Raw genomic sequence first — 6,132 nt, 5'->3', positions numbered from 1 at the left:
CAAACACTTACTGACAATGAATCACGATTTTATTCTAACATAATTATTGGATAGTTTTACAATCTATTACTGAGCAGAGCGATTTTGCGTACTGCAAGGAAGCTTTTGTGTTTAACCTGAAGCATTAAGCCTTGGCTGGTTAGCTGACACCACAGGGCACAGACATCTTCACCAGTTTTCAGAGGTGATCAATATTTGATTCTCTAATTATCAGTGCTGAGAGAACTCTTCCCATAAATACTTAGAAAAAATGGGAGAAGAATGTTTAGGGCCATTTCAGAAATTATTGGAAATTTTATCATAACCCCAATCCAGAATTTATCTAATTATCTTAAGGATACTAAAGTCAGCAACTGTAACAATTTTAAAAAATCAAACATTTTAACAAAATGTAACAAAAAATACTAATTTGATATCTACATTGCTGAGTACAATGGTAGAAAACACTAAAAGTCTTTTTTCTTTTCCTAATTAGACCAATTACCTTTATAGAAGAGCAGACAACATTTTAGGCACAATGAAGACACAAGGTACCTTAGTTTCAGCTTTGAACCCAGGTCTTCAGGCAGTAACTATTGGTGCAGTGTGGTTTGACAGTGTGCACTGTGCAAGGTGACCCTGCTGTGTATTCAGAACCAAGGCCACGGGGAAGTTGTGTGATACAACACGGGATTAATTAAGGGTTTGAATTAACCTGATTGTTGTGTTCAGAAACCTTTCACTGCTGCCAAACTATCTGCAACTCTACATTCTACACTCTCCCATCTAGGGTTAAAACCCGGAGTTAAGGATCTGTGGGAGGAAGCAGGCAGGGAGATAACGACATTTTTTCTATATGATTTGTGTGTGTATTTTTTATGTACACATACATATATAACCTAAATAATGGATTTATAATCTATACATGTATATGTCTAACCTATTCATGTGTTTTATGTATATGTGCATATATATAACATAAATATATGGCTATGTAACCTATATATGTATACATCTTACCTATGTGTTTGTGTGTGTGCGTGTGTATGTGTGTGTGCAAAAATCCTATAATGAGACATTACTTTGTATGCTAACTAAAAAGCTACTAGAAGGAGCTGGAAAGGTCTCAGCAGTTAAGCTGTCTCTCTTGCAGAGAACTGGAATTCAGTTTGGTCCACAACCCCTGCATTTGCCTACTCACACTGCCCTGTAACTCCAGAGCCAGGGGATCTCTTCCCCTGTGCTGGTCTCCACAGGCATTGCACTCATGTTTTCCTACCCCCTGCCTCCATACACACATATACACATAGATAAAAATAAAATATTTTAAAAAGCAAATAACTTTTTTAAAAAACCTAAAGAGCAGACAGCAAGATTTTCCAGGAAAAGTGAGCTTCACTCTATCGTGGCTGAGCATGTGTCAACTTAGCTGAATATTTTAGCTTTATAAATCACAGAATTTTCAAGCTGAGAGTGAGAGCTATTAATTGATTCATGGACCATGAAGGACCAGGCAGGGGCCATACATCTCCTCGTCACAAGGCCGCCGCCGTTGGCTCTGTAGAGAAGCCCTTTAACTTCCTCAGCATCTAATTCAATTAAAGGATTACTAGTTCTCCTGAGCGAGCCCCTGCAGATGAGAGTCTGGGTCCCGTTTTCAATCCGGAGAACATGGAAGAGGTCAAGGGGCAGAAGTGCTGCCAGGACTGCAAGCCCCTGCAGTCAGCTACACACAGGGGCCTGGAATGAGCATGGTTCCGACTAGCTGCTGCCACAAAGAAAACGTGCCCACTTCCAAACAGGGTTTTGAGCTAGTGTCGGTGGCATAAATAGAAATGTCTACACATAATGTGATAGTTCTTCCACTTCATGCCCTATCCCCAACATTGACATTGAGTCAGAGGTTATTCTAGAGTTAATAGGATATATAGTAAAGGTCAGGTAAACATTGGTTTAGAGAGAGAGCCTTGAGGCAGACGCAGCTCACAGAGGCCATCACTGTTATGAACTAAGAGCAACCCTGAAGAGCAGAGGACAGGCGGGAAGCCTGCAGATGCTTCTGCCCTAGAGCCACTGGCCAGCGTCCTCCCTCCCTCCCTCCCTCCCTCCCTCCCTCCCTCCCTCCCTCTGTCAATTCCTTCTTGCAGTTGAGCCTCTTATGGCTCTGACCGGTGAAGAACACATTGAAGAGGGATTTAGGGATCCACTGAAGTGACCAGCCACAACCTTGGCCCTGTCACCTGTAACACACTCAAGGACAGGAGCCACACATCTCTGGGGACCCTTCCTGTCCTGGTCCACAGACATGCTCTGCTTTGTTTTGGAGTCTGGGTCCTGATCACTACTTACATCCTAGGAGCAAAATCTGCTGCCTCGCCTAAGCCTCACAGATACAGACTCCAGCTTCAGGAAATCTCAGTTTCCCATTTTGCAGATGGTATAACAGAGTCTGGGACATAGAAAGATTTTGGCTCCAAGCTCTGTTTGAATATATACATATTAGAGTACTACTCAGCAGTAAAAAACAAGGACTTCTTGAAGTTTGCGTACAAATGGATGGAAATAGAAAACACTATCCTGAGTGAGGTAAGCCAGACCCAAATAGAGGAACATGGGATGTACTCACTCATATTTGGTTTCTAGCCATAAATAAAGGACAGTGAGCTTATAATTCACAATCCTAGAGAAGCTAAATAAGAAGGTGAATCCAAAGACAAACATATAGGCATCCCCCTGAATATTAACCTTCATCAGGCGATGAAAGGAGACAGAGACAGAGACCCAAATTGGAACACCGGACAGAAATCTCAAGGTCCAAATCAGGAGCAGAAGGAGGGGGAGCATGAGCAAGGAACTCAGGACCGCGAGGGGTGCACCCACACACTGAGACAATGGGGATGTTCTACTGGGAACTCACCAAGACCAGCTGGCCTGGGTCTGGAAAAGCCTGGGATAAAACCGGACTTGCTGAACATAGTGGACAATGAGGACTACTGAGAACTCAAGAACAATGGCAATGGGTTTCTGATCCTACTGCACGCACTGGCTTTGTGGGTGCCTAGGCAGTTTGGATGCTCAACTTACTAAACCTGGATGGAGGTGGGTGGTCCTTGGACTTCCCACAGGTCAGGGAACCCTGATGGCTCTTCAAGCTGATGAGGGAGAGGGACTTGATCGGGGGAGGGGGAGGGAAATGGGAGGCAGTGGCAGGGAGGAGGCAGAAATCCTCAATAAATAAATAAATTTAAAAAAAAAAGAAAAACTCCCTTAAACTACTAAGTCCAGCTGCCTGATTTAGTCAGGCAGATTCTCCTCCAAACCTAGCAGCTTTGTTAAGGTTTAACGCACTTTTGATTCACCATTTTGTTTTACTTTATTTTATTGGCATGTTTACATGTTTATGTATGTGCAGGTGAGCCTGCAGGTGTGTGCATGCAGGGCACATCTGGGGTTCTATCACTCTCCACCTTCTCTGCCAAGGCAGGATCTCTTACTGAGTCTAGGGCTCACTCATTGGCTAGGCTAGCTGGCCACCAGTTCCCAAGGATCCTCCCCTCTCTGTCCATTAGCACTGGGATAACAGGTCCTTTACATGGCCTTTTACTTGGGGGCTGGGAATTTAAACTCAGATCTTTACACTTATGTGGTGTCTTAGTTAGTTTCCTATTGCTACAATAAAACACCATGAACAAAGGTAGCTTGTGGATGAAAGGGTCTATTCATTTACAGTTCTGCATCATTGAAGGAAGCAAGGCAGGAACCCAAGGCAGGAACTTGGAGGCAAGAACTGAAATATGGACTTTTGAGGAATGCTGCTTACTGACTTTCTCCTCGTGTCCGTGTTAAGCTACCTTTCTTATACTTCCCAGGACCACTTACCCAGGGATGGCACTGCCTGTGGTAGGCTGTGTGGGCCCTGGGCGGGAGTGGGGGTGGGGCGGTACCCTTCCCTCCCTTCCCCTCCCCTCCCCTCACTTCCCCTCCCCTCCCCTCCCCTCCCCTCACCTCACCTCTCCTCCATGTCAATTTCTAATCAGGACAGTGCACCACAGGTTTGTCTCCAGGCCAGTCTGGAGGCATTTTCTCAGCTGAGGTTCCTCCATACGTATGTATTCAGCAAGGTCAAGGGGTTCAAGATCTTCTTCTCCTCCATACCCCATGGTCCATTTTACTTTCCTCATTCTGAGGTTACTTCACGTTATATACTCACATATTACAGTCTCACAAGGCTCTTTCTGTAGATTAAAAGCTACAGACCATTAATGACTGCTGAGAGAGAGAGAGAGAGAGAGAGAGAGAGAGAGAGAGAGAGAGAGAGAGAATATATCAGCTTTCTGTAGGGACAAGCCCCTGCTGCAAGATAGTATTTTGTAGATGTGACAGGGAAGGTGCCTCTGTGGAATCTCAACAATATGGCTGCCAGAACAGGACCTCACAAAGGGTGCCATCAGTTGGCATGACATCATAGATGAGGAAAATCTAGTGGGGTGTGTGTGTGTGTGTGTGTGTTTTAAGGACTTTCACCATCAAGCATCCACTCAATTTCCAGAAATACAGAAACTGTAAAATGGCATTTCCTCCCAAGGATACAACCCCTCTCCCATTCTCAGCAAACAGTCTTTGGTCAGTCCTGTTGGAGTCCATTCACAGTCACCTGGAACTGTGTTGCTTGGTGGCCGCCTGTATGGTGTGTGAGGACATGATTTCAAATGACTGTCCCCAGAAAGCAACTCAAAACCACAGGGCTGACCCACCCAATCTGGGCAGAACTGATTCCAACAGAGCAAGCAGCCCTATGGCCGGCAGAGTTACACTGGTTATGTCCAGTTAGCTGGCACTACAGGACACAGCCAAAGCAGCTGCAGTTCTTACAGACAGACCCCAGAACACAGGGCCCCTGGTCAGCTTCCGAGGGACGTGGTTTCAATGGAGGCTATGTCCAGAGTTCCCAATCTGCTTATGAACAACAGTCCTCCTGTAGCCAGCTCCTAGCAATAGCTCAGGAAGCTACGGTGGCAGTTCTCAGAACAGCAGCTATGGACAGACTCAGAGTGGAGGCTATTCCAACAGTCTGGCTATGGTGGACAACAGCAAAGCTCCTGCAACCACCTCATGGTCTGGGACAGAAGAACCATAGTATCTGTAACAGTGGGAGTGATGGAGGCAACCACGGCCAAGATCAGTCCCCCACAAGTGGTGGTAGCAGTGTTGAGGACCAGAGTGATGACATCGGTGGTGGCTACAGGGGAGGCTTAGCAAAGCAGTGAGGACCGTGGCAAGTAGTCACAACCACAGAAGTGGTAGATGTGAACCCAAGGGTTTGGGAGGTGACCTTAGCGATAAAGGGGAGATGAATTTGGAAGTGACCATGGGGGCTTCAATAAATCTGATGACACTTGGGATCACCCATTGTGTCACAATTCCAAACAGGATAATTCAGACAACACCATCTTTGTGAAAGGCCTGAATGAAAATATTATAATTAAATATAGCTGATTACATCAAGCATATTGGAATTATTAAATCAAATAAGAAAACTGGATAGCCTCTGATGTATTTGTATATAGACTGGGAAACTGGCAACCTGCTCCTTCTGCTAAAGCAGCTCTTAACTGATTTGATGACAAAGAATTCTTTGGGAATCCCATCAAGGTTTCATTTGCTACTCTATGAGCATACTCCAATTGAGCTGGTGGACACAGTCATGGAGGCCATGGAGAAGGTGGTAGTGGTGGTGGTGGCAGGAAAGGATTTTCTAAAGGAGGTGGCAGACAAAAATAGTCAAGGCCTACATGTGAGTACATAAACATCTCTTGGATAAATGAATGACACCCATGTGAGGCCCCTGAATCAAATGACCCATGAAGGGACCAGGAGTCTCTCATATTGGGGTAAATATGAGTTACCTGACTGATTAGGGGACCATGGGGTCTTCTAATTGGACTGAGGTGGTGGGAATACAGATGGCTTTGCCCTGGCAAGATGGACTCCAGGGGTGAGCACAGATAGTGTCTTATAACAACCTGGCTCCTAAGGTTCTGGAACATCTCTTCTTCCTATACCCAGTGTCATCCTTGTTATTTTGTAGCCTTCCAATACACAATTGCCCATGGACTGTGTGTGTGTGTGTGTGTGTGTGTGTGTGTGTGTGTG

The 6,132-nt window shown here is 45.3% G+C and overlaps 1 pseudogene; it reads left to right on the top strand.

Moving 5' to 3' along the window:
- The first annotated feature begins 4,678 nt into the window (after window positions 1-4,678).
- On the top strand, window positions 4,679-5,897 carry LOC113456516 (annotated as a pseudogene).
- Window positions 5,898-6,132: the final 235 nt, after the last annotated feature.

The sequence above is a fragment of the Microtus ochrogaster genome, chromosome 8 (assembly GCF_000317375.1).
Source record: "Microtus ochrogaster isolate Prairie Vole_2 chromosome 8, MicOch1.0, whole genome shotgun sequence".
NCBI lineage: Eukaryota > Metazoa > Chordata > Mammalia > Rodentia > Cricetidae > Microtus > Microtus ochrogaster.
The sequence above is the reverse complement of the archived record's forward strand: the minus strand, read 5'-3'. Positions and strand labels throughout refer to the sequence as shown.